We start from the raw sequence: 18,868 nt of genomic DNA, 5'->3' as shown, positions 1-18,868 counted from the left end.
AAGCCATGCCTTCCCTGGACCGGAAACAAGCTTCCTAAGACCGGTTTCTGGCATTTCAGCCGTCTTCAGCCAGGCTTGCTTGAATCCAGTGGCAAAGTGAGCAAGGGACTCAAGTCTGAGCATACCCTGCCAACTTATGGCGAACAAAGCGGTACAAAAGGGGGTGGTGATGGACGGAGCATCAGAACCAATCAAACACTCACACCCAGTCAACAGATCTGGGTTTGAACCATCACCGTTCTTTAGCCCACTCTGCCACCCCAGTTCAGACATGGACATATGCAAATCAGTCTGACCCTGTGCCTCATGGGAATAGTCCAGCCCGAACTGCCAAGCCATGTCTTCCCTGGACCGGAAACAAGCTTCCTAGGGCCGGTTTCTGGCATTCCAGCCGTCTTCAGCCAGGCTTGCTTGAATCCAGTGGCAAAGAGAGCAAGGGACTCACGTCTGAGCATACCCTGCCAACTTATGGCGAACAAAGCGGTACAAAAGGGGGTGGTGATGGACGGAGCATCAGAACCAATCAAACACTCACACCCAGTCAACAGATCTGGGTTTGATCCATCACCGTTCTTTAGCCCACTCTGCCACCCCAGTTCAGACATGGCCATATGCAAATCAGTCTGACCCTGTGCCTCATGGGAACAGTCCAGCCCGAACTGCCAAGCCATGCCTTCCCTGGACCGGAAACATGCTTCCTAGGACCGGTTTCTGGCATTTCAGCCGTCTTCAGCCAGGCTTGCTTGAATCCAGTGGCAAAGCGAGCAAGGGACTCACGTCTGAGCATACCCTGCCAACTTATGGCGAACAAAGCGGTACAAAAGGGGGTGGTGATGGACGGAGCATCAGAACCAATCAAACACTCACACCCAGTCAACAGATCTGGGTTTGATCCATCACCGTTCTTTAGCCCACTCTGCCACCCCAGTTCAGACATGGCCATATGCAAACCAGTCTGACCCTGTGCCTCATGGGAACAGTCCAGCCCGAACTGCCAAGCCATGCCTTCCCTGGACCGGAAACAAGCTTCCTAGGACCGGTTTCTGGCATTTCAGCCGTCTTCAGCCAGGCTTGCTTGAATCCAGTGGCAAAGTGAGCAAGGGACTCACGTCTGAGCATACCCTGCCAACTTATGGCGAACAAAGCGGTACAAAAGGGGGTGGTGATGGACGGGCATCAGAACCAATCAAACACTCACACCCAGTCAACAGATGTGGGTTTGATCCATCACCGTTCTTTAGCTCACTCTGCCACCCCAGTTCAGACATGGCCATATGCAAATCAGTCTGACCCTGTGCCTCATGGGAACAGTCCTGCCCGAACTGCCAAGCCATGCCTTCCCTGGACCGGAAACAAGCTTCCTAGGACCGGTTTCTGGCATTTCAGCCATCTTCAGCCAGGCTTGCTTGAATCCAGTGGTAAAGTGAGCAAGGGACTCACGTCTGAACATACCCTGCCAACTTATGGAGAACAAAGCGGTACAACAGGGGGTGGTGATGGACGGAGCATCAGAACCAATCAAACACTCACACCCAGTCAACAGATCTGGGTTTGATCCATCACCGTTCTTTAGCCCACTCTGCCACCCCAGTTCAGACATGGCCATATGCAAATCAGTCTGACCATGTGCCTCATGGGAACAGTCCAGCCCGAACTGCCAAGCCATGCCTTCCCTGGACCGGAAACAAGCTTCCTAGGACCGGTTTCTGGCATTTCAGCTGTCTTCAGCTAGGCTTGCTTGAATCCAGTGGCAAAGTGAGCAAGGGGCTCACGTCTGTGCATACCCTGCCAACTTATGGTGAACAAAGCGGTACAAAAGGGGGTGGTGATGGACGGAGCATCAGAACCAATCAAACACTCACACCCAGTCAACAGATCTGGGTTTGATCCATCACCGTTCTTTAGCCCACTCTGCCACCCCACTTCAGACATGGCCATATGCAAATCAGTCTGACCCTGTGCCTCATGGGAACAGTCCAGCCCGAAGTGCCAAGCCATGCCTTCCCTGGACCGGAAACAAGCTTCCTAGGACCGGTTTCTGGCATTTCAGCCGTCTTCAGTCATGCTTGCTTGAATCCAGTGGCAAAGTGAGCCCTGGTTAGCTGAAGCTTGCAAACAAAACATATTTCTAGTTTTAGATGCTCAAGACAGCAGAATAAGGGCCATAACCCTGTAAGGAGCCCTTCGAAGATTTGTGTAATTACAATTAAAGCACCCATTTAACGTTCATTGTAGGACACGGCATCCTGCAGGTTGAGTACACGCACCTCTGTGATGAAACATGCCACTTAGTATGGGTGAAAGGTTCTTGTCCTTTAAATTTGAAAGACTTTTTTCAAAAATATTTTTCTACTGTATTGCAAGAGGCAACTCTGGAAGTTAAGAAGCAATTTTTCTTTGCACAAAAATAGGTTGTCAGTCTGTTTGTTCTGAGTAATAAAACAAAGACAATGGAACAGGTGTCAATGGGCTCTAAATGTAAATTAAGCAGCAAAACAAGCATTGGGAATGCCAGTGGGTCTGGTTTTCATCTACTGGCACACCACTCACCCTGCACTCATTTACCTCTGGTGCACTGGGAATAGGAGCCAGAACCAGTAAAGAGTGTCTGCATGCTCTGGTGCAATGGAGCATGGGCACAGCCAAGTGTACATGAGAAGAGTAACCAAATATGTCAGAGGGCACGCAGTGCTGAAGAAGAGAGGTGAGCTACTCAGGACATGAACTGGCAAATGCCTTTTGCACAATGGAAGGTGTCTTCAACAAGATCTGTTAATTCACTGGTTACCTGAGGAGGAAATTAATCTGGGATTTAAGAGAAGTATGCGGAGAAACATTAAGTAACATTCCACAGCTACTTATTGCTCAATCTGCAGGAGACAGATAGATATTTAGGTACGCCAAGCAAGTCTGAAATTCTATAATCCAAAGTGGATGAGACCCCTGCTTCAATCATCAATCTTCACCCTTGACCTCAGAGGCAAGGAAGCATTTTCCTTAAGCCTTGGAAAACAGAGTAATGTACCATCAATCTTGTTTACATTCTGACAAAAGGTAAGATTAGAATTGACAGTAACACCAACTTTTCTGGTGATATAAGCAGGAGCTGGGGATGGACCAAGATTCACTGACTACCAAATGTATATCCAGGTCTAAGGATGGTTCTCTAACCCTAAGACCTCAGCTATATTAACATTCAACTTGAAAAGTTTATTGGTCATCAAACACCCAACAGAAGCAAGATATTCCTGAAGTGTAAGGGGACAGTCAGCATTATTACTACCTCGTTGTATCAGGAATCGAATATTAACAACATAGCAAAAAAAAAAGTAAAGGCCAAATTAACTAATTAAAGCAATTAAAGAGGGTAAATAAACATCATAGAACAAATACCAAGAGATTTTTACTTTTGAAAATAAAAAGTGCTTTAATTCACACACAACCAACTACTAAACATAAAAATTACAAATGTACTCAATGAAAACAATACCTCTGTAGCACCACCTTATCTAGGGATCTGTGTCTGAAGGTTTCTTGATGTTAAACAATGTATAGCCCCCCCGTACAATGTTTAACAAGTAGCTGCCCGTGTAAAAAGGCCTTCCTGGTGCATTTATCAAAGAGTTCATAATGAAAAGCCTGAATCTGGGGCAGAGTTACAGAGCAGTCTCAGACTGAGTCTAGGAGTTGCTGCATGCTCAGAAATGAGCAGCACACAAAATTAACACACAGCAAATCAAAATCCAACCAATGATTTTTCTTTAAAAAGCTAAAGAATTTTATTGCAAACACAATTAAATCCTGTTCTTGAAATGACACATATTGACAAGATTTTACGTGGAATTACAAATTGGAACTCTCCTTTTGCAGGTTCACAGATTAACCAGGTTGCAAATAGGCCTGGGCGGTAAATTTCGTTCCGCTCGCGGAATTTGCGATATTTTGACATTTTCGCGTTCCGTGGAGAGCGCGAAAATGTCAAAACTTTCGCAACCTGACGCGAAACGGAATTTTTTTCTTGTTCGCACTTTAAAAATGCATTCTTGCGGTCACAACTTACCGGGTCCCTGTGTTCGCCGACGAGTTTTCCTATCCGTTCGCGCGTGCCACAAGATGTTGGATTGTTGATAGCCAGTCGCGCTATCCCGCGAGAGTTTGCGATCACGAACACGTCATTGCGATCGCAAACAGGAAATAAGCATCGCGAGCAAGATGGCCCGCCCATTAGAGACCGCATGGGCAAGTTGGAGATATATTTTCCGGCGAGCACGCAAAAACACATCGCGAACGGGCGGAAAAAGCAATCTCCACATCTTCACGAAAGTTTTGCATGCTCGCGGAGATTTTGCGCAATTTCGCGATAATTTGTTAAAGTCAATTTAGCAAATTCCGCCCACCCTTAGTTGCAAATCACAGACCCTAAAGAAACATCACAGAGGGACTAAACCTGTAATTGTAGTCTGTTCCTCTTAACTGTACGGTCCCATGTGGAAGGCTTTAATCCTAAAAACAGGCAATTCTGCTATAAGGGCCTGTGGAAAATATTTCGCTTTTCACAAACTAAAAAGGTAAAATCTGCAGGCTTTGTCAGGCATTTCACAATGTAAAAAGAGTGGGCCTTTGTAACCACATTTAATAAAGCAATCATGCTGGCTTTTGATGTGAAAATAAATAAACATGACTGTGTAATTCCTGTCCAGGGAAGACAATTGAACATTTTAGAAAGACTCTAAGTGTACATTGAAACGAACATAAAATCTCCCTCTCAAGATACGAAGCATTTACCAGAGCCAGACCAAGAAAAGGGATGTATGTATTAAAGCCCTTCTTACTGCATTTGTCAGACAGTTTGCAATGTAAATACCCTTCCTAATGTATTTGCCAGACAGTTCACTTTGTAAACCCAATTCTGTGTGCCATTTGTTGGAGTTCACAATGTGATATCCATTCCTATTATTTATGTTGCAGAGTTCGCAATGTAACATTTCTTCCTATTGAAGTTGCCAGAGAATTCACATTGTAAAACCCCCTTCTACTATATATCTCAGAGTAGTCACAGTGCAAAACCTCTATCTGTATCATATGTGAAATCTTGGATGAGGATGTCCCAGTGCAGTTGATAGTTACTGTGCCTCACTTGTGTCAATGAGAGTCCTTTTCCTTTCATGCCCTGCAGCCTCTGCACCTCATTTCCTCACAATGAGGACCAAATTCCCTTTTTAGCATTTAAATATCTAGGGAGTAAGGCTAAGCAGTCCAGGGCTGACTCTGGGAGGTGATGTGGGCTGGAAATTCAAAATTCAGCATTGCACAGAAGTATCAATAAATCAATTTAAGAATGCTTCTTTAAAAATGAAAAACACTGTAAACTCATACAACTAAATATACCATACTAATTGCAAATATTTACTTTTCAAGTTGACTTGTCAGTTGAAACCCATCCCAAATGGGTCTCACTGAATCTCAGGGTGGAGATCACATACTCCAAAGAAATATCACAGGGACAAATAACCCAACACATTCACTCTATTCCTGTTATTGGTGTGGTACCAAGAAAACAATTTATGTACCCATGGACTCTAACCCTAAAACCACAAATGCTCCTAAAATGCAACACCTAACAGTTTTTCATGACCAGCAGGCTATGGTCTATTAGCTTTGTCACAATGTAAAATTAGAAGCCAATGGGTTTTATCACCTCATTTAAAATTCCATAAAGTAAGCCTGTTGGCTTTAGCATGAACATAAACATGACTATTTGGTCTGTGCCTAATACGATCTGTCAGACATTTTAGGTAGACAACTAATACCTATTGACATGAGTATAACGTCTTCCTCTATAGACACCATGCAGTCAATGTGTCTGGAAAAAGGGACCTAAATACTAATTGCCTTTCATAATTGCCTTTGTCAGAGAGCTGTCAATGTAAACCTCCTTCCCATTAAGAGATTGCCAGGCTCCGTAACCACAGCTGACATTCCACACAATTTTAATCCTGCCAAGGGGACCCCTAATTAAAATATCTTCTGGTACCCCTTAGGTAGTTCTAGGTCACTTTATTTCACCACTTCATCTGCACTCATCATCACGGTTACTTATAAAAGATCTCCACCAAAGAGCCCTCTCGCGAGGGCTGTGGGGAATTGCAGCATCGGCCCCATGAGTAGCTAAGCTTAATGATGAAGCGTGACACCCACACCGGTGTGTGAGGGCACTACCTTCCAATAAGGAAGATTCCCTAACTCCCACCATGGTCCAACCAGACATCTCTTTCTCAGGAACAGTTATCCTCCTTGTGCACTAATATTCCTTCTTGGGAGCACAGGTACTGGACCTTTTATTACTCCCTGTCCCTTTCTCTTGTGTGATTGAGTTTTTTAGTGGTATTCATAATGAAAAATCCCATCCTATTGTATTTGACACAGGGCTCTCAATGTAAAACCCATTGCTATTGCCTTCGTCATAGAGTTCACAAAGTAAAATACCTGCCTGTTGCACTTTATAGACACCATTTACATCACTCAAGACATGAAATGTGCCAATGCACTAAAGCCCTTTCTATTGCATTTGTGAGAGGGTTCACAATGTAATCCCCCTTTTTAAGGTGTTCAAAAAGGTAGCTCCTTCCTATTGTGTTTTTATCAGAGATCACACAATGTGAAACCCCTTCCTATTGTATTTGAGAAACCCAGTTCAGGAGGTCCCAAGGCAGCCAGAAATTACTAGTCTCAATTGCGCAGATGAAGTCTATTGTCTCTGTTGCCTGGAACATCATGCCCCAGACCCTCAAATGGAGCACTAAGCGCCACTAAGGGTACCTAGGTAGAGCAGTCCAGGCCTGACACAATGAGGTGCTGTGGCTAGAACCTCGGAATATGACAAAACATAACATTAACAAGCAATATAATCAAAGTTCCCCCATTGCCTTTGGAGGAGCCAGGTTCCACTTTCTAGACTTACTCTGGAACCCCTAGCCGATGTCTCTTCGCTGTCTGCTTTGAAGTGTGGAGAGGAGATTATTGTTAGCCAATTATAAATTCCAGTTCCAATAAACCATGACTCAAAAGTATCACAGACTCCTGACTCAAAGTTTAATTAGTTCATTACAAGGCCAAGAACAACTCCACATACAGACACCTCAAGATGAGGGTGTAGAAATACAAAGCCAAACCTACGGGTGAAGTTAAGACGATGCAGCAGACATAGAATGACCAATTCCAGAATCAGCGCTGCACCGATGTCAAGAGTCCCCTTCATCGTAAGTTCGTAAGTAAAGAGCATTGGTCTGTCCCTACACTATCACTAAAGTGACATCTCTACTTAGCATTTCCCAGGCCAGTTCTGAAAAGGTGTCAGCACGTGAAGGTTTCCTAAGAAGACCATTTACTTTGAATGGGTCAGGTAGCATAAAGCTACAGAGCTCGTTCTAAGATGCTCCCTTCCTCAAGGCAAGGCAGAATCCCCTGACTCTCCCCCTAACTTCAGTTCGAGAATCAGTGGGAGACTTCCCACAATGCCATGTAACATCACCCCATTCACAAAAGACACCTCCTCATAGGTAACTTTCCATGTTGGAAACAATGCTCCCAAGGCTTAACTCAATGACCTTGATTCCCAAGCTCTCTCCGGTGAGAAAGAACACCATCCCACACTATCAGCATCACCGTTGAATGTATCTTCTCCTTCCTAAGCCTAACTCCTAAAACAAAGACATTATTCTAAATAACAAAGGTTTGTTTCTCCACCTGCAACAGAAAACGTGAGAGAAAAGAAATCTGCATACACATGAATTCTACTAGCAAACTTAACTCGAGTGCACTCAGGGTGAAATACACGTTAGGCCTACAGAATTCGGCCAACATAAGAAACAGCACGTAAATTCATAAACAAACATGCACAAACGTAACCATTATTACTGAGAACATTTGTCAATACATTACATAGCAAACAAATTATTTTGTTTATTAGTCACATGTAGAATTCTTCACATTAAGGTTTAAGTCTAATCATACATAATTGGAAGGCGGATTTCTCCACGTTATACTGAAATAGGTCTATCACTTCACCCTACACGTTATTACAGTACACATCATAATAACACAAATGTTAACACGATAAAAGATTATATGCGGGTGCAAACTAGCCATGATTATTATGCACCCCTACAAACAACAGAACAATTTCAGCTCTATCACCTTTTTCTATAAAATGGGAAAGTTTTTGATGTACACACAAGTAAATACCATAATAAAAATAACAACTATTTCCAAGATTTCAAGTGGTACTTCAAATTTGGGGCCTCTTTGGTAGGGGCCTTGTAGATTTACAAGGAAGTAAGTTATGTGCCCTAAGGCAATATATATAAACCACTTGCTATTCAGGTTCTCATTATTCACAGTGCAAAATCCCTCTTTACCACATTTGTCAGATTTCAAAATTGGAAACCTCTTCCTGTTGCCAATTTCACAGTCCATGACGTGCATGAACGGGTTTGGCGTTCCCATGTGGTGCCTTTTGAATAGTCACCGCCATGGAAACGCCAAAGGACCACTCGCCAGACCATGAGAAAACTTCTAATCTGGCGGACAGCAGGTGAGTTGGATTGGCTGAACTCCAAACCTGTAGACAGGCACCTAGTCTGGAAAAAAGGTTTGTCTCATACGAGCACATAATAAAGCAAGGACATCGCGCTCTCATATATGTGTTTTACTGGAACTACTAGTGCAGACTATAGAACAACAATGTCTACCAAAAATAATTGCGTGCATGGCATTGTCCTGTGTTAGTGAAAAAACGTATTCAAACCACCATCTTAAAAAGATGCTAAATTAGAGGGGGAAAGCTAAAATGAAGACTAAATGTAATCCCTACACCACCCTCCCTTTGATCAGAAGATGCAACTTTATAAAGATATAGCAATAGCATTATATGTGTATAGAAATCTTTATTTTCATAGAAACATTTTAGTAATAATAGCAGACTCCAAGCAAATAAAAAATGGCGATTAAAAACTTTGTATACTACAATTTCTATGTTTTAAAAACACCAATTAAGGAAACTTAAGTGGCATCCGAAATGAAGGGCAGCGCCTCTGAAGCTTCCATAGCAATCATGTGCATATTGTCATTAGGGGCCAGAAGGGAACCCCCATCCATAGGCACCATGTCGAATTAGGCCTGAATAGCAAGATACAAAGAAAAAAGATAGTCATCAGCAGCCCATACAGCAGATGCCAAAGGCAACAGTGCCAGGACTGCAACACCAGAAGAGAGCACAGATGCTAGGAAACCTGAAGTCGAAGGAGCAGCTGGCATTGGTGAAGGTGGCTCTTATTAAGCAACTTGCAGGAAATTAAGCAGCATTATTTGACAACTCAGCTGATGGGACTGCAAAGGACGCACAAGCAGATTAATATGGGGAGACTGCAACAATTGCGTAGCAAGACATAAATATAGTGCACACTTGAATGAGGACCATCGACAGCGAAACACAGGCTGCACTCTCTGAAACCATATGGGCCGGAAGGACAGAGACTTATAATAGTGACTTTCCAAAATACTGTATCATTCGTTCATGACACAGAATTATGTGTGGTCATTCCATTTCCATTTGCCCCCATTGTGGGATATCCATTTCGGAGCAATAAAAACAGAATCAATACAGCAACAAGAATAAATAATACTATTAGAATACTTCCATAAATAATTGAGAATAAGGAATACAAAAAAGGATGGAACAACTTAAAGTACAATCCGAAATTTAAATTTCAAGTCAGGTCCCAATTACTTTAAAAAAGTGTGCTACTACATCTGTGTCAGAAGCTTAAAAATAAGATGCACAACTCACTGAAATGCTGTGGCAATTAAGTGTGTAAAAGTGATTGCACCTCCAGCGAGGAACGTGCTATTTGGAGATCAACATTTTCTTGGGGGGATGTAAGAGCCACATCTCTTTGAAACAATCAGGCTTTCAGTTTGCTCAGCTTATCAAAGCCTATTTTATCTATGTCGACCTTCGGTCACAAAGTTACTTCACTAGCAGTACGTGTGGGAGAATATAAAATATGCATACAGCAAGTTACAATCTTGGAAATAGTGACCACGTAAGGGACACGTGGCTTTATACCACGACAACCTTGATCATTCAAAATAAATAGCTTCCTCTAAAGAGTAAACTTCATTCAGTTTTGAGCAATCATACAGGAATGTCTTTCAATTAACATGCTAAATTGGTAATTGACGCATTACAAACTCCATGAAGTGTAATTTCATCCAATCCACGGAGTGACCCAAACTAGTTACACAGTCACTTAAACTAACAAAGGTTTCTTTGTTCTTGGGTATGCGTTTGTATTGAAATGGGAGAAAGCAAGGCTTGTGTTAAAAATGTGCCCTCATATCTGCTTACTTGAAAATTCCTGAGCCAAGATGCGAAATAAAACATGAAAATTGGGAGAGAAATAAAACCATGAATAAGCCAAACATCAGATTGTGTTACAGCCACTGAAAAAGGAACTTCTTCTAAACGTTCGATTTTAAGCATAGTACAGTTGGCTTCTTTTTTATCCGTTATTTTTGGCATGGTTATCAAATTATAAGGCAAAAACGATTCACTTGCATTCAAATAATCCCATGGCACTCAAATCAATTTTAAAACTTGCTAAATCCAACTCATGGCCTCATTAGGATGTCGGTCGGAAAGCCTCCGACCGCTGGTCGGAGGCTTTCCGACTGACATCCATGGTTTAAAGTCCAACTGCCTTGTTACAAAGAAGGCGGTCGGAGTTTAAACCAGCCGATCAATCGGACTTACTTCCAACAAGCCCGTCGCCCAGTCGAAAACCGATCATAATATCTAATGAACGGCTTTTCCACCGCTGGGATTATGATGCCGGTTTCCGACAGGCTTTCCATGCCGGGCTTTATGACATGGAAAGCCTGTTGGAAAGTGACTTTGGGGGCCCCTAGTAGGGCCCTCCTCCTTCCGCAGCCACCGGTTGTGGGCAAGGACATCCCTGCATCGTGTGCCTGCCACAAGGTTCAGGGATTTACAGTAACTCCCATTTCTCCATGGGAGCTTGTACTGCGGCAGGTTTTCGACCACCACATAAGCTCCCATAGAGAAATGGAAGTGTGCTGTTGCATCGTAATTGCAGTTTCAGACCGACGACCCGAGGCCGGTTGTTTAAGAAACCATAGAGATGCCGGTCGGAGGTAACTCGGCCACACATCCATAACATCACTAATCTATACGCACATCGCAAGGCTGTTTTCTTTTATAAAATATTAGCATACCAATATATTAGTAGAGGAGGCACTTCCTCAGATACCGAGGTTCTTGCATGCTGAGAAATCACCATGCAGCGGTTTGACATCTCGTGAGGGGTGTCCAGTTCATGACCAAGATGGGGTCCTTCACTCTTTTCCATCAGGTAATGGAGTTATCTCGTCCCTTGGTTGGATTCTTGGCTTTACGCCTACACACACTCTAGGTACACTTAGAGTAGGGTTTGCATTATAGGAGTACGCTCAATTGCTGCCTTGTTTTATGTGCCTGCATATATTCACTGTTTTAGCACCATGGTAGAACTATATCTACTATTTACACTTTTTGTACTTGTAATCACATTTATCTGCTTCTGTCCACTAATCATTGCAGCACATGTATTTTATGCAAGAATAACGGTTCAATAAATATTATTGGAAATGTCCCTCTGTGTATTCTCTGTATAATTCTCTGAGAACAAGTGAGCAAAGTACTGTACTGTTTCCACGATCCCTGAGGGGACAGGGTCGTCATGTTCAGTGGTTGCCAGATACCATTTGCTTCCTGGTAGGTTAGGGGGGCTTACAGTGGCACTGTGAGCTAGCTGGTCTACAGGCCAACATATCCTGCGGAGGTGTCAGGAATCAGTCTTGACACAAAGTCCCTCGTTTATGTTGGTCAAACAATGCCCAGATCCTACAGATTAGTATAAAATACACAACAGAATGTATTGACCGAGGTAATCAACCTTTACAATGCAACTTTTACCCCGTAACCCGTCACCACGCTTACAATATTAACGCAAGTACCATTACCCCGCAATACCATTATAACGCATGGGATTACATTTTATATGCTTTTACCATGCATGCTTTTACAACAAAATTCGTTGTAAATGCATGAATGGTAAAAGTATATGTTTTTTATATTTAAGTTTAAGGTAAGTATATGGTTTTGGTTTTGGGGTGTAGGGGTATATGTTTTGGGGTTCAGGGTAATTTTAGGATTTAGGCTGGGTTTTGGTTTTTGGGGTGCTGGGGTATTTTTAGGGTTTAGAGGGTATTAATGTTTTGGGGTACAGGGGCATTTTTAGGGTTTAGGGTGGGTTTGGGTTTTGGCATGAAGGAGATATTTTTAGAGTTTAGGGGGTATTTAGGTTTTGGGGTACAGGGGAATTTTTTGGGTTTAGGGTGGGTTTGGGTTTTGGGGCAAAGGAGATATTTTTAGCGCTCAGGATGGGTTTGGGTTTGGGGTGCTGAGGTATTTTTAGGGTTTAGGGGGTATTAAGGTTTTGAGGTACAGTCGCATTTTTAGGGTTTAGGGTGGGTATGGGTTTTGTGGTGAAGGAGATATTTTTAGGGTTTCAGGGTTATTGAGGTTTTGGGGTACAGGGAACTTTTTAGGGTGTAGGGTGGGTTTGGATTTTGGGTGCTGGGGTATTTTTAGGTTTCAGGTTGGGTTTTGGATTTGTGGTACAGGGGTATTTTTAGGGTTTAGGGTGGGTTTGGGTTTTTGGGTGCTGGGGTACTTTTAGGGGTCAGGGTGGGTTTAGGTTTTTGGGGTACAGGGGCATTTGTAGGGTTCAGGGTTGTTTGGGTTTTGGGGTTCAGGTGTATTTTTAGGGGTAAGGGTGGGTTAGGATTTTGGGGTGCAGGGGAATTTTAGGGGATCAGGGTGGGTTTGGTTTTTAGGGTGCAAAGGGTAATAAAAAAATTATATATATATATATATTCAATGAAAAAACCAAAGGTTTCACACATGTTATAGTTAGCTGGACATTTCACTCGTAAAAAACCAATGAAATTCCCCCGTTATAGTTAGTTCAGCTAACTATAACTCGCGCGCCCGCAATGCACTGCTGATGACGTCACATATTACATCACTCATGACATGGTCAGTGACATCACTCATGACATCACTGATGACATCTCAAATGACATCACTGATGACATCACTGATGACATCATCCAGAGAATGTGTGTTTTTCTGAAAATTACATATGTTTTATATATGTATATCTCAAGGTCGATGGAAGAATAAATGGGTATATAAGTGTCTAAATGGATGAATTGTTTTTGAAAAATTGATTGTATAACTGACTGATTAAGTGTATCTTAGTGAATACATGGCTTAGTGAGTAATGTTTAAATATGTAAATATCTGTATCAGTCTCTCACTTTGTGTATAAGTGGCTGCATGGGTTGGTGAGTAGCTACATGAGTGTCTATATAGGTTATTAGTTGGTTTTTTGAGTATCAGTGTCTGATGTCTGTATGGTTCGGTGGGGGGTATTACGTAGTGCATAGGTGCATGAATGAATGACTCACTCTTTGTATGTGTTGAAGACAGCATGTGTGCAGGACTCTATGGGTGGATGAGTGTGTGCATGGGTGTGTTAGTGAGTGAATGACTGTCTCAATAGTGTCTCTATGAGTAACTACATATGTTTTAAACTAGTATATGTCACTATTGGTGTATATAAGTGAGTATATGTGAGAGTGAGAGATTGGAAGAGTTCCTGTATGAATAAGTATGTGTTTCTATAAGTGATTGTTTAAAAGACTAAGTATGTGTAAGTTTCTGTAGAAGTAAGTGTGGCGGTGTGTGTATAACTGTATATGCAAGTAAATGTATGTTTGATTCTTTATTAGCATGAGTGACTATGTGTGTGAGTACCTCTATGGATGAGTGGCATTGTGTAACAGGATGTATACGTGTATGAGTACATATGATGAGTGAGTACATGTATGAGTGACTGTATAGGACTGTTGGTGAATGAGTGGATGTGTATTTGGATCTTAGAATTACTGTATAGGTTGTTGTAACTGGTATTGGTATGTCCATTGTTTTTAACATTTTAATTTCTATTTTTGAATGTGTGTATCAAAGGTTATATTAGGGGAAGAGGAGGTCTGCCACTCTATCACAAGGATGATGTCATCAGTGATGTCATCAGTGATGTCATTTGAGATGTCATCAGTGATGTCATGAGTGATGTCACTGACCATGTCATGAGTGATGTAATATGTGACGTCATCAGCAGTGCATTGCGGGCGCGCGAGTTATAGTTAGCTGAACTAACTATAACGGGGGAATTTCATTGGTTTTTTACGAGTGAAATGTCCAGCTAACTATAACATGTGTGAAACCTTTGGTTTTTTCATTGAATTTCTAAGGTTTTTTAAATGCTAATTCCTAACTATAACGTGTGTGAAACCCATGTTTTTTTCAGTGAATTTGCAAGGTTTTTTAAATGCTAATTCCTAACTATAACGTGTGTGAAACCCATGGTTTTTTCAGTGAATTTGCAAGGTTTTTTAAATGCTAATTTTTTTTTTTCTTCTATTTTTTTAAACATATTTTTATTTTAATTTTCTATCCTTTTATAAAGACTATGGTTAAATTTTTAAAATTCTATAATATGTTTTTTTTAATATATTTTATAAAATAAACATGTAAAATTTATTTGCAGTACATTTTTTCCTTTTTTTTATTTTTTTTTTAGTACGCGTACCGTAAGCTTACGGTAAGCGTACGGTTTACGCAACGTCCGTAATTTATCTACGCTGTTTGCGTATATTTACGCAATTTGCGTAGCCGCGCGTACTCTGCGTGGGATGTGTACGCGTGTACGCTACACGCGCACGTTACGCGGAAGTGTCGGGGAGTGACTGTTAAGCGCATGCGCGCAAGCGCGTGTCTTTTTTACGCGCATGCGTACTTTTGCCGTAAGCGTACCGTAAGCGTACGGTAGGTCATGTGATCATGAAACACAACTTTTGATTGGTTGAAACTACTTTCAGTTCTGGAACTCTCCTACACCACACCCATTCCCCTCATTTCTGCTTGTGATCCCTTAGGAGAAGGAGCTGGGTTGTCTTTGTGATACGATGGCAGAACAGCAGAGCCCTTCTGAGAGTGAGGCTAGCACTAGCAGCACTACCTTGAGGCAGAGAGCGAGGAAACAAAAGACCTCTTATGTATGGGATTATTTTACTTTTCCTGAAGGCCAGCAAAAGGTAAATGCACCCTTAGTAACTTGTAAGCTGTGTAAGCATGTACTTTCAAGAGGTAATCCTGACAGGAAGTATTCCTTTGGGAATCATACCATGATGAGACACCTCAAGGATGTACACAGAAGGACACATGCTCGACTTACTGGAGGAAACCCTTCAGTAAGTCAACCAAGCACTTCCACAGCAGCTCAGCCTGGACCATCATCTGCAGGGCCGAGTCCTTCTTCTGCAGGTCAGGTGAGCCCTTCATCTGTGGGGGGAGCATCTCCTTTTTCTGGCCCTCTGGAAATTAACCCTCGGTTTGCGAGGGTTGAAGTACGGTGCGCCCATTGTCATGATCTAATTACTTATAGGGAGACCAGTGTTTCCCTGGTGAACAGTAAAATAGATCAGCACACTTGTCGTACCGTCTAATATTCCCAATCTTTCTTTCCTCTGTCCCTGCATGAACACAACGGCTCTTTTAAGAGCCAACCTTATCTTTCATCTTTTTTTTATATATGTTTTTAAAAACTTTTTTTTTTTTTTTTTTTTACCGTACGCGTACGGTGCGCGTAATTTTTTTTTTTTTTTTTTTAAAAACACTAAAAATCAATTATCACATTACAAGGTCCTTGAGAGACTACAATTATTATTATTGACTTACCATACCCACTCAAAAAAATATTTATTCATTTGTTTTTTAAAAAAATTGCTTTAAAAATGGTTCTAGTTTTCGAAAATTTTCTATATCAATCTGAAAAAAAAGAAAAAAGTATTAATATTTTTAAAACATTTTATAATACAGTACACATATTTACATATTTATCAAAAAATATTTTTGCCTTATTTTTTGCTGTTTTCAGAATATATTGCATTTCACTATAAATTGTGAAAGCAATTGCATTCATCATTTAACAGCGGGCAAAAAAAAAATAACAATCTCAAAGATTGTATTAAAAAAGCCCAGAACCTCTTTTTACTTAAACTTAACATTATAGAAATGCATAATATTCTAAAAAAATATCATCTAATATCAATACTTATTTCTTTAAAATACCGTCTGATATTTTTGTTTCAGAAGTATAATCACAATATTATATCTCAAATAACTCCACAATACATCTGGTTCCATTTTCTTTAGGCCAAATAGTAATTTTAAAATTCTTTTTTGATTAAATTTCCAATGGTAATCCAATAAAATTCTAAAGTTTTATTTGTACAGATCTCACCGATTCTCTGTAACATATTGGTTCCCGAAAGATTTATTAATAATTTATTAAGTCCACAATAGAATTGGTTACCTTTCCGCATGGCCAAATAGTAATTTAAAAAATCTTTTTTGAAAAAATTTCCAATGGCACTCCAATAACATTCCAAAATTTAAATTGTGCAGATGTTACCGATTTTCTCTAAATTTTTGGTTTTCGAAAGTTTCATTAAAAATTAAAAAAGTCCACATTACAATTGGTTATCTTTCCATTAGGCCAAATGATAATTTAAAAAATCTTTATTTTTGAAAATTCCAATGGTAATCCAATAAAATGGTAAAATTGTTTTGTCCAGATCTTGCCAAGTCTCTCTAAAATTTAGGTTTCAGGAAGATTAGATAGGAATTTGCTAAATCAAAAGGCAAACGTTGCTTAAAAACCAATTGGGAATCATTACACAGTGTCCAGCCTTTTTCACATTTAAGATAAACTGTGTAATGTCCAGAAGTAACAGTAGGTCCTTCATGGAAAATTATTGCAACAGTTACAAAAGTTTTTCCTGAAATTGATAATTGCTGTCCTGTAAACTTCTTTATTAAAGTATCCAATTTTGAACCATCAGCTCTACATCGTTGCATCATTAAAATTACATACTGTCCGTATTCCTTTAAAATTAATGTTGAAAACATGTCAGATTGACACTCACCGCATTGCATGCTATGATTAGCATCTTTAACTAATTTAGCAAAAGTGACTGTTTTACTCTCTGGCAATGTCAAAAAAATAAACCTTTCATTATCAACATTAGAGCCACATATATTATAACAGTTTTCACAACTATGTTCCCATTTATAAGAGAGACCAAATAAATTATCAATTGCAACTTCTTCTTCTTCCAGTACCTGAAGAAAAAACATCAAAAATTCGTGTGCATCTTGCTGTTCATTTTGAGAAAACTGTGTTCGTCCTGAACATACATCTAAAAGTTTTCTAATTTCAGTAGCACTTTCTATTTGAGTTTTATCATTACTCAGCTTTTGAAAAAGGAGACTCAGCTCAGAACAGAATCTTTTTCCCTGATTTACTATTATCTGCTCTTGCAAACTTTCCAGATAAAATGCAACATTCAGCACTACATTAGCGTAGCAGTTGACACCAGAGCTATTTTCAAAATGACATCCTACAACCTGTTCTTCTTTTTCCTTACTCTTTTTGCTTGCAATTACATCACTCCTCTTTTTTTTCCTCCTCTCTACATCTTCATTACAGATATTCTCATTTCTCCTTTTACGAGAAACTACACGTTTCTCCAACACAGGATACTGACCTAAATGAGGAGCATAGCTTCTTCTTAATCTATTATACTCCTTTACACAATTTGTATCAGCACTAACTTTTGAGTCATCAAAGTCTATCATGAATAAACCTGATAATGTTTTCACTCGTGACAAAGCAACATATGCCATACCTTCTTTGAACACAGTTGAACCAATGTTCACAAATGCACAATCTACAGTCAATCCTTGAGACTTGTGAATAGTTACAGCATATGCTAGCGAAAACGGAAACTGCTTCCTACGTACATATAAGTCTTTCACAAGCATGAAACGAACTGTACAACGACAAATGTCTTTAACTTCTTCTATCTGATCAAATTTTATTTTTAAACATTCAATTCCATCTTTTTTCTGATAATTAATAAAACCCACAACTCTTCCCGTAGCTCCATTAACTAAACCTTTTTCAACATCCAAATTTCTCCTTAAAAATACTCTACAGTTCATGCAAACATATAGACTTTTTTCTAATCCAGCTGTTTTGGAAATGTTCTTCTCTAGTGAATCCAATTTATTTTTCAGTGTGCCTGTTACTGTGACAGTAATTCTTCCATCCTCAATTTTGTCCACTGCTTCCAATTTCCTGATCTCTTCCTTTTCCAATTTCAAAAGCTCCTCATTGAATATTGAGCATTCACGTAGAGTTGGCATTAAGCGGATGACACTTTTGTTTTCTGCAATGTTCTTGTATATCTTCTCTGCAACTATTTCTTCCTTTGGAAATAAATTATATAGCAGCCGACTCTGTAATGCTTTTTTGCCAACTTCTGTGAGTAGTCCAATTCTGATATCTTTCAGAATACTTCCATATTCTTCATCGCTTGCTTGCCTCATATTAGTAGTAAGTTCCTTGTACTCAAAGAAGGACCAAATATTTGTATTTCCGATGCTTCCCAATGACTTCTTCGTGTCTTCATGTGTGACAGTATTAAACACTGGTTGTCCTTTAACTGGAGTAAGTTGCAAAAGATCTCCAAAAACTATGACGTGTTTTCCACCAAATAACATGTCATAGTCTGTCTTCAAAATTTGCTGCATTCTTAAATGCACAAAGGCAAG

The sequence above is a fragment of the Triturus cristatus genome, chromosome 11 (genome assembly GCF_964204655.1).
Source record: "Triturus cristatus chromosome 11, aTriCri1.1, whole genome shotgun sequence".
Taxonomy (NCBI): domain Eukaryota; kingdom Metazoa; phylum Chordata; class Amphibia; order Caudata; family Salamandridae; genus Triturus; species Triturus cristatus.
Note: the sequence above shows the minus strand (reverse complement) of the source record.